At 39.7% G+C, this 10,945-nt stretch overlaps 1 pseudogene; it reads right to left on the minus strand.

Annotated features, from left to right (window-relative positions):
- Positions 1 to 2,010: 2,010 nt before the first annotated feature.
- LOC146916888 (uncharacterized) lies at positions 2,011 to 3,479 on the minus strand (annotated as a pseudogene).
- Positions 3,480 to 10,945: the final 7,466 nt, after the last annotated feature.

The following is a 10,945-nucleotide window of genomic DNA, read 5'->3' on the forward strand; positions in this document are numbered from 1 at the left end:
ACAATGTCTCGAATATAAATATCTGCCAACTGAGCCACAGAAAAACTAATATTAATCGGAAGGAAGTGTGCCGACTTCGTCAATCTGTCAACAATCACCCAAATTGCGTCATTCCCTTTAGGAGTATTTGGCAAACTCGTCACAAAATCCATGGATATACTATCCCATTTCCATTCTGGTACATCTAACGGTGTCATCAACCCAGCAGGTTTCTGATGCTCTACCTTCGACTTCTGACAAATCAAACAAGAGTACACAAATTGTGCCACATCACGTTTCAATCCTGACCACCAAAACAGCTTCTTTAAATCATGATACATCTTTGTAGCTCCCGGATGAATGCTCAAGCTACTCCTATGACTCTCTTCCAGAATCATCCTTTTTATCTCATCATTGTCTGGAATACAAATCCTACCTCGGAACCTCAACACACCTTGATCATCGACTTTAAAGTCACCATCTTCAGTTTGATTACTAGCAACCAACAAGTCCACAAACTTAACATCAACCTTCTGTGCATCTCTAATACTTTTCAAGAAATCATTATCAATTTTCAGCATTCCTAACTTAACGCTCCGAGACGACATTTCACAAACTAAGCTCATATCTCTAAACTGTTCAAGTAATTCAAATTCCTTCACCATCATAGCAGACATATGTAAACTCTTCCTACTTAAGGCATCCGCAACAACATTAGCTTTACCCGGATGGTAATTCAAACTAAAGTCATAATCCTTCAACAATTCGAGCCACCGTCGCTGTCGCATATTCAATTCTTTCTGATCAAACAAATACTTCAAGCTCTTGTGATCACTAAACACCTCGAATCTCGAACCATACAAGTAGTGTCTCCAAATCTTAAGGACAAATACGACTGCAGCTAATTCAAGGTCATGAGTAGGATAGTTTCGTTCATGAGTTCTCAACTGTCTTGATGCATAAGCAACAACTTTACCATCTTGCATAAGCACACCGCCTAAGCCCAATTTGGACGCATCACAATACATCGCAAAAGGTTCATCAGGTTTTGGCAAAATCAAAACTGGAGCCGTCGTCAAACGCTTCTTCAATTCATTAAAACTGTTCTCACAATGAACATCCCACACAAAGGTTTTACCTTTACACGTCAACTGTGTTAACGGAAGTGCTAACTTAGAAAATCCTTCTATAAATCTTCGGTAGTATCCTGCCAAACCCAAAAAGCTTCTAATCTCTGTAACTGACTTAGGAGTCTCCCATTGTGATACTGCTTCAACTTTAGATGGATCGACTGCAATACCACTACCAGAAATAACATGGCCCAGAAAACTTACCTCGTTCAACCAGAATTCACACTTAGACAATTTAGCATACAACTTCTTCTCTTTCAGCACTTGCAAAACGATTTTCAAATGTTCTGCATGTTCTTCTTCTGTCTTAGAGTAAATCAAAATATCATCGATGAACACAACCACAAAGCGATCCAAAAATGCATGGAAAATGCGATTCATATACTCCATAAACACGCCAGGCGCGTTACTCACACCAAAAGGCATCACCTTATATTCATAATAACCATATCGCGTCCTAAAGGCCGTCTTCTGCATGTCTTCATCTTTTACTTTAATCTGATGATAACCTGACCTTAAATCAATCTTGCTGAACACACGTGCACCCACCAGCTGGTCCATCAAATCGTCAATTCTAGGAAGTGGATATCTATTCTTTATAGTTACTTTATTCAGTTGTCGATAATCAATGCACAACCTCATACTTCCATCTTTCTTCTTAACCAACAATACCGGCGCTCCCCAAGGTGAAACACTCGGTCTAATGAACTTCTTATCTAGCAATTCCTCCAACTGTTTCTTCAACTCAGCCAACTCAGAAGCTGACATACGGTAAGGTGTCATAGACACAGGCTTCGTTCCCGGAACAAGGTCAATAGAAAAATCAACTTCTCTTTCTGGTGGTACATCAGGGATTTCATCAGGGAAAACTTCAGGAAAATCACACACCACCTGCAACTTATCAATCACTGCTTGATTCTCCAAAGATAAGGATGCCATCAAGGAAAACATCAAGATCCCATCACGTTCTAATTGCTTCAGCTGCTTAGTAGACAAAAATTCTGCTCCACTTTCCTCTTCAGCAGAAGAGAAACGCACCGACTTACTAAAACAATTAATGAGAACATGGTTGTACTCTAACCAGTTCATACCAAGAATTACATCCATTCCACTCAGAGGCAGACAAACTAAATCAATCTCAAAGTCACGATCAAACATAGACAAAGGACATCGTAAACAAACAAGAGAAGTAGTCACCGAATCCTTAGCTGGAGTTTCGACGACCATTTCTCCACTCATATCAGACACAGCAAGACCCAACTTAGAAGCACAATCAAAAGCAACAAAACAATGTGTAGCACCAGTATCAATAATAGCAACTAAAGGAGTATTGTTAATATAACAAGTACCTCTGATCAAGCGATCCTCATTTTTAGTATGAGTACCAGTCAACGCAAACACTTTCCCTCTAGTCTGAGTCTTCTTCGGATTCGTACACTGAGACCCAATATGACCCTCTTCTTTGCAGTTAAAACACACAATGTCCGCATGCTTACATTCTGCAAGTGTATGTCCTTTACTGCCACAACGAAAACACCGTTTAATATCCTTAGTACAAGCATTACTCTTATGGCCTTTCTCGCCACAAGTGTAACAAACAACCTCAGCACCAGCATCCTTCTTATTAGACCTCCTCTCATCATTAGCTCTTCCTTTTCCTTTGTCAGCAGGAGCACTGTAAGGCTTTGGGCGACTTTGTTGGCCCTTACCCCTCTTCTCACTCATAATCTTATAATGAGCTTTGCTGTCATCTTCATAGATTCTGTATCTGCTCACCAAAGCAGAAAAGTCACGAATCTGTTGGTAACCAATGGCTCGCTTAATATCAGCACGCAAACCATTCTCAAACTTGATACACTTGGAGAACTCAGCATTGTCCCCCGTGTAGTGTGGATAGAACTGAGCCAGCTCCACAAACTTTGCTGCATACTCTGTCACCGACATGTTTCCTTGCTTTAGCTCAAGGAACTCGATCTCTTTTCTCCCGCGAACATCCTCAGGAAAATATCTGTTTAGGAATTCTCTCTTAAACACAGCCCAAGTAATAACTGCGTCATCCTGCTCTAGGGTAGGTTGGAGGCTCACCCACCAGTCATCAGCTTCCTCAGCCAGCATATGCGTTCCAAAACGCACCTTCTGATCATCAGTACATTGCATAACTCTGAAAATTCTCTCAACCTCCTTGAGCCACGTCTGTGCTCCATCAGGGTCGTACCTTCCTTTGAAGGTAGGAGGATGATTTCTCAGAAAGGTCTCCAACATTCTCACATCAGCATTCGCACCAGCATTTGGATGTTGTCCCACAGCTTGGGCTACAGCTTCCAAAGCAGCAGCAATCGCAGCATAATTTCTTCCAGCCATTCTAGTCCTCTTATAGCAAATAAGATTCGCAGCCTCCAGGTATCTTCTTTGCACAACACACAACATTTACAATATCATAATAGTGGTATTCCAACTCCTAAAGACACAACTCGACTCACTACTTGGCCGGACGGACCGACCTGCTCTGATACCAATTGTAACACCCCGTTTTCCCAACATAAAATTTCATTTAAGATCAGAGTATTTTGATCACAACGGAATGTCACATACTTCATTTAAATCATAAAATGGATAATAATAATTATCCTTCAAATTCAACATCATGAAAAATCTTAAACTATTGCAGCGGAAAATAGTTCAACATTTAAAAGTCTTGGCACGCAGGCCTTATTGAAAAATCTCATAAATTAGCTCATAAAAGAGACACGTAAGGAATAGAAGTAAAAGCAAGCCCCCATCCAGTTACGTATCAGAGCACCTAGACACCAACTGAGAGTCCACTCATGAACGCCTCTAATCTTTATTACCTGCACATTACCCACGGTCGAGGCAACATATACGCAGAAGGGGTGAGATTTCATAATCAATACATTAAGCATATAATCCAATAAAATGCATTTAACAACTTAAACATTAATAACATGTCAACAATTAACAATCAGTATATTTTTCATTTCATAACAAATACAATCATCAAATATCGTTACTAATTTTCATCACAAATCATAATCAACTTAACACTCAACTTGACGACACAACTCATCTTTGACCATGCAACTCTATCAACTCAACAACAACTTGACAACACAACTCATCTTAGACCATGCAACTCTATCAACTCAACAACTTGACAACTTAAACATCATGAAACTTCTTGATATGCAAATGCATGTGGTACCAATCAACAACAAATGAGCATAATAGGCTCTTCAACGTGTGAGCACAAAGGCTGCCGGGCCTAAAGCCCCCAACTTTAATGAGCACAAAGGCTGCCGGGCCTAAAGCCCCCAACTTTAATGAGCACAAAGGCTGCCGGGCCTAAAGCCCCCAACTTTAATGAGCACAAAGGCTGCCGGGCCTAAAGCCCCCAACTTTAATGAGTATGCAATGAACTCAAACTTCCAGCAACTTAGACGACATCATGAACGACTCATACGACTCATAATCATGGACAACTTCTTAATTTCTTGAAACATAGACCGACTCATGCAATTTCAAGACTTTTAAAGGTTAGCAGCAATGAACAGCAACAGATTTACAACATATAACAGTGTTGGAATATCTCAACATCATTTAAGGAATGGATTACATCAACATAAATATCATAAAACATCATGCCATTATTCATGCAACATTACTAATCATTTCAGTCATATAAACAGACTTCTATAACATCTGGAAACATTCTAAATCACCCTCATTCTTACTTCTAAGGTCAGCTCAAGACTATACGTGCGAAAGGATCGCATCGGGACAATTTTGAGCAACTAACAGCCTAACTCGCAGTTGCAAGTAACTTTGCTCGCAATGGCGAGCAAAGCGTGCATTCTGGGTCCTAAGTCTTTACTCGCAGTGGCGAGTTATTCTGCTCGCAGTTGCGAGCTTACAGGTCACTCGCAGTTGCGAGTTACATTGCTCGTAGTTGCGAGCTCTGGGTTCTAGCTCGCAGTTGCGAGTGTTCTTGCTCGCAGATGCGAGCGATGAATGTCAGTACGGCCAGAAACCTAAAAATCACAACTTTTCACCTATATTCATGATTCCTTCATCCAAATAGCATCTAATTATCATCTTAAGTCATATCTAAGGTTTGTACACTAATTTTGCATCAATCTAACATCTGTTCTTGATTCATTCATCAAAATTGATCCTAAACCTAATTCTCAATTCTCACCAAAACTTAACCTAATCATGCTAAATTCATCCTATAGAATTATACCCTTAATAATATTGAAAATTAGTCTCACCCTTACCTGATAATAGCAGAATCGCAGCCCTCCTTTGGTTCTTCTCTCTTTCTGACTTTTCTCTCTTTTTCTCCAAAAACGTACGTATTCTGTTTTCTAACTTTTGTTGTCTATTTATTTCTCCTAATTACTCTTATCACTACTAATTGCTCATCTCACAACACAGCCCAATTTTTAATATTTTTATTTTATTTATCAAATCTTATTTTATTTAATAATAAAATAAGTCATAACAACATAACAACTTCACCACAACAAAATATCCCTTATAATTCATTTATAAATCATATAACCACTCAACTTCATGCATCATAAAATTCACACTTATCAGTCATGAAAATCACTTAAATCATATATATAAATATATTTTTTAAATAATCAAATAATTAAGACGGGCGTTACAAAAACCCTTGATGAACTTGATGAATGTTCATCAAGAACATCAAGAACGTTCATAACAAATTCTCCAGAATTCGAATCCAACCGATCCAAAAACTCTAAAGACTCACACCAGAAGCATCATCATCAACATCAACAAAATCGAATTCAAGCATTCAAGCTCGAATTTCACACAATCCGAATCGAACTCATCAATCCAGGGACTAATTGGAACCGAACGAACAACAACTCAGCATCATCATCAATTCGGCTCACATAACAACAAGCTCGTAGATCAACGAATCCAGAACGCAAGAAGAGGGAGCTAGGGAATGGATCTGAAATAGGAGCAGCAGTACGTGTTCTCTGCTCTCCCGCTCCAAATCAATACCAAAGGTAACTTCTCCTCCTTCCTGCGTTCGTTTTTTGCAGTTGGTTACTCAAAAAATTCCGAAACTATTCTTGTAGATCTAGGCTTATTCATAATAGTTTTTGAAAATCAGATTCGAAATTCGAGAGGAGAAGGAGAGGATGAATCGGTTGGTGAAAGAAATTGAAAAAAAAGCAAAAAAAATATAGTTCCGGCGGCGGCGCCGCCACCCTAGGGTGGCCGGCCACCACGCCGGAACTCCACCGGTCATCTTCTCCGTTCTACTTGAATATAGAGAGAGGGGAGAGCTTTGAGGCTTAGAGAGAGAAAGAAGGTGTGGAAATGAGCAAAAAACCGGTTCAAGGCCTTATATAGGCCTGTGAACCGGTTCAACCCGCTTTTCAAACCCTCCATGACCCGCTCCAACTCCTCCCTAAGCCCAACAACACGTTTTCTTGCTTCTGCAGGCTTGCCTGATCATTTTGCTACGCGCACCCCCCTGTCTGTGTGATTTTGATAATTTCTTGCTAATTACACCCCTGCCTATCCAAAATTTTTCATAAAAAATCCTAAAATTTTTCTATGTGTTCTTGATCATTTTCTAGATATTTTTGTGATGTTATTATGTGTTAAATCTTGGTTAAAAAATGTGTGGAATTTTCTTGTTAATTGTTTACTATTTTTGTTAAGAAAATTGTGAAGTTTTATATGTTCTTGTGTCTAAAAATTCTTTAAAAATTCTAAAAATTTTCATGCATACTTCTTGATAATTTTGTGGTGTTTTTGTGATGATTGTTGCATATTAAAAATTGATAAAAAATAATGTGTTGATTTTCTTGCTATTTTGTGATATTTTTGGATTAAAAACTTGTGAAAATTGCTTGATTCTAATTCCAATTTCTTGATAAAAGTTTGTGACCTATGCCATATGGTTTTGTGAAGTTTGGCTACTGTTTGTACGTGCTTTTGCTGCATGTGTATGAATTTTGTTTAATTGCTTGGTTTGCAAGTTATGTTTGTGAATAAATGATGCAAATATGCCTAGATATATCATGAATCTTGACTTGAATGTGTTCTTATAATTCTCATATCATTAATTGTAATAAAACCCTTTAGAAAATTGTCATGATGTGAGGATTATAGATCATATATTTGTCTTGATGTCATGGTAAATTTTAAGTGTATTTTGCCACTTGTAGGTTAAGAGTTTCATTACTTTTTGTCAAGATTTTTTAGTATTTCTTTTGCTTATAATTTTCATGCTATTACACCCTATGCCACTAACCACTTTCATTTCATGTTTCATGCATCCCATAAGCTCCTCTCATCCCATATCCGTCTCTATTTTTCTTGCAATTTAATTCTTGCCAAGATGTAGCATGTGAAAAACTTAGGGTGGTGTATTTTACTTCATACAATTTTTAATTTCTTGCAAGACCATAGAATGTATCTAGGCCGATGATGTAAAGGACAATGGACTCTAATGATGTACACCGACACAAGCACCGACACATGCACACACCTCACTTTAGATGTATGGATAGGATATGCATGTTTAGATGTATGTTTAGGATTGAATGTTTAGATGAATGCTTAGGCTTTACACTTAAAAAATCATTTTCAAAAGAAACATGAACAACATCACTCAAATCTTTTTCCTAATAAACCTTGGGATCAAAATCCCATTGTATTTCCCTTTTCTTTTCTTAAATAAAACCTCAATGAATTTTAATCACACTTTGACTTTCTTTTGCAAAATAACTAATTCAACCTCACAATTTCACAATCTTATGCCCTTGAGGCCTCTCTCCCTCATTCTTCAAAATTCCAATTTTCAAACTTAAAATCAACCAACAAAAACAAAAACATTTTTTGGGGTGGATTTGATCCCTTAAAAGGGTACGTAGGCAAGGAATCAAAATTCCTTCAATTCAATTAAAATAAAAATACAAACACATTCTTCTCCCTCCAATTCTTCACTTAGCAAAACTCTTAGGTTTAAATAAACACTTTCAAAATAGCATTTAAAAATAAAGCGCGCGCGTAGAAAATAAAGACGGTTCCTATAGGATACTATAGTCGTTATGGGTGCCTAACACCTTCCCATAGCGAAAACAACTCCCGGACCTCGATTCTCAAGGGTTTTGCTTATTTTTTCCCTTCCCAAGAAAAAATGAGATATCAAAGGTTAAAAAGGTTCAAACTTAATCAATGTTTGACACCCGAAAAACCAAGATAAAACAGCTGGCGACTTCACTGGGGAAATTCGAGAGTTACGCCTAGTCTTTATTTCCACGCTTGCGCTTTCGTTTTTACTTGCTTCTGTTTTGCTTTCCTATGTGAATAAATGTTTAAATTCTTGCAAACGTGTGGGGTGAGAATATCAAAGCCCTGCACCCGGGCTGAGTGAACTTAGGATTTAGGGGGGATATAATCGACAATTCATTCCGGGGGTTGCCTCGTGTTTTGGATTATGCGATCAATCCCACATAGTTGAGGCATTTTGGGGGTGATGTTGTCGGCGCGTGTTGTCGCGTTTAGGCACCTTGCTTCTAATTGTTCTATGACGCTATGAACCGTAGATAACCAAACCCATCCATGGCCATTTTCTAGGATGTAGTGCGGAGGCTAAACCGAGTGTTGTCTCGAGTTTTAGTCGTCACGCGATACTACACTCAAGTTAGACCTTCTTACGGATAATCACGGAGCGAGTGTTGTCTCATGACACCGTGATATACGTCGGAGAGGTTGCAACTTGGGAACTTTTTAGAACCCGATTACTATCTCCTAAAGCCCTAGTTTCACCGGACACCGTGTCCACCCATGACTCCTTGACTTTGAATTTCAACCCACCATGTTTTCTCCGTACTTGAATATAATCATGCATACATGCATAAACTTTTTCCCATGCATTTATCGGAGGACTTAGACAAGTCATCTTTTGAACATCACGGATGTGAACACCAAGTGATACTATCTCAACTAAACTTCTAGTTTTGCTCAAGATCTTCAAATAAAACTGTGTTTCTCCGTGATGTTCACAACCACTTTGACAAGTCTTCTGACAAAAAAAGAGTCTTTTTGTATTTGCATAACATGCATCATATGCATCATTCATCGGTCACAAATGGCTTCCCGTGCTCATCGTCTCCTGGTTCCTCTGCCGCAGTCTGAAAAGTGGCTCGCACTCGATCTGATGTTATATGCTGAATTGCTCCCAACTCTACTTGCTAAAGGCCACTGCGTCACCAGACCAGGCAAGCCTCCGCCTACACCATTGCCTCCCAGGTTCTGACAGGATCTCACATGTGAATTCCATCAGGGCGCTCAAGGCCACGATGTTGAGGGTTGCTATGCTCTGAAGTATATTGTAAAAGACCTAATGGACAGAGGACGGTTGACTTTGAAAATAGTGTCCCTCATGTTCTTGACAATCCACTTCCAAATCATGCCGCAGTTAACATGATCGAGGCTTTTGAAAGAGTTCCTGTTCCTCAAGAGGATCCCATGTTGGATGTCCGCAATGTTGCTACTCCCTTGGTACCGCTACATGTCAAACTTTGTCAGGCTTCTTTGTTTAATCACGATCATGCTTCTTGTTCAGAATGTCTTCAAGACCCTATGGGCTGTTGCGTGGTGCAAGATGATATACAGAGCCTGATGGATGACAAGCATTTGATTGCCAGTGATGTTTGCGTGATTGTGCCAGTGTTTCATGATTCTCCGGTTGAAATTGCATCTCAGACCAGGAATGTTAAACCTTTGGTGATCAGGTTACCTGGTCCGGTATCTTACGCCTCTACAAAAACAATCCCTTACAAGTACAATGCAACCATGATTGAGAATGGAGTGGAAGTGCCTCTGGTATCCCCAACTACGGTTGATAATGTTGCTGGAGAAATTACAGGCTTGAGAAGCGGAAAAGTCCGTCCACCCTTGTTCCAAAAGAAGGTGGTTACACTTGTTGCTACAATAACTCCACCAGTTGCTCCTCCTGTTGACAAGAACACCGGCCCATCAGGCCAATCTATTGAAGAGTCTAATCTGGACGAAATTCCGAGGCTTATTAAAAAGAGCGATTATAAGATTGTAGATCAGCTGCTGCAAACTCCGTCAAAGATATCCATCTTGTCTCTGCTCTTGAGCTCAGAAGCTCACAGGAAAGTACTGATGAAAGTACTGGAACAGGCCTATGTTGACCACGAAGTCTCTGTGGATCAGTTCAATGGTATAGTGGGTAACATTACTGCTTGTAATAACTTGGGGTTTGGTGATGATGAGCTCCCCGAAGCAGGAAAACACCACAAATTGGCTCTACATATCTCGGTGCACTGCAAGTCTGACATGATATCCAATGTACTGGTGGACACTAGATCATCCTTGAATGTAATGCCCGAGTCTACACTGAGACAGTTGAGTCATCATGGACTCTCCCTAAGGGGAAGTAGCTATTTGGTTAAGGCTTTCGATGGATCTCGCAAAGATGTTCTCGGGGAGGTAGATCTGCCAATTACCATTGGTCTTGAGACGTTCCAGATCACTTTCCAAGTCATGGACATCAATGCTTCTTACAGTTGTCTCCTCGGAAGACCGTGGATTCACGACGCTGGGGCAGTAACTTCTACTCTACACCAGAAACTCAAGTTTGTGAAGAATGGTAAGCTTGTCACTGTACATGGTGAAGAAGCGTATCTGCTTAGCCAAGTGTCATCTTTCTCTTGTGTTGAAGCAGGGTCCGCTGAAGGGACGTCATTTCAAGGTTTGACTGTTGAAGGTGCAGAACCCCGGAGGGCTAGTGCTAG

The sequence above is a fragment of the Medicago sativa genome, chromosome 6 (genome assembly GCF_051527215.1).
Source record: "Medicago sativa cultivar Bolivia chromosome 6, Bolivia_mono, whole genome shotgun sequence".
NCBI classification, from domain to species: domain Eukaryota; kingdom Viridiplantae; phylum Streptophyta; class Magnoliopsida; order Fabales; family Fabaceae; genus Medicago; species Medicago sativa.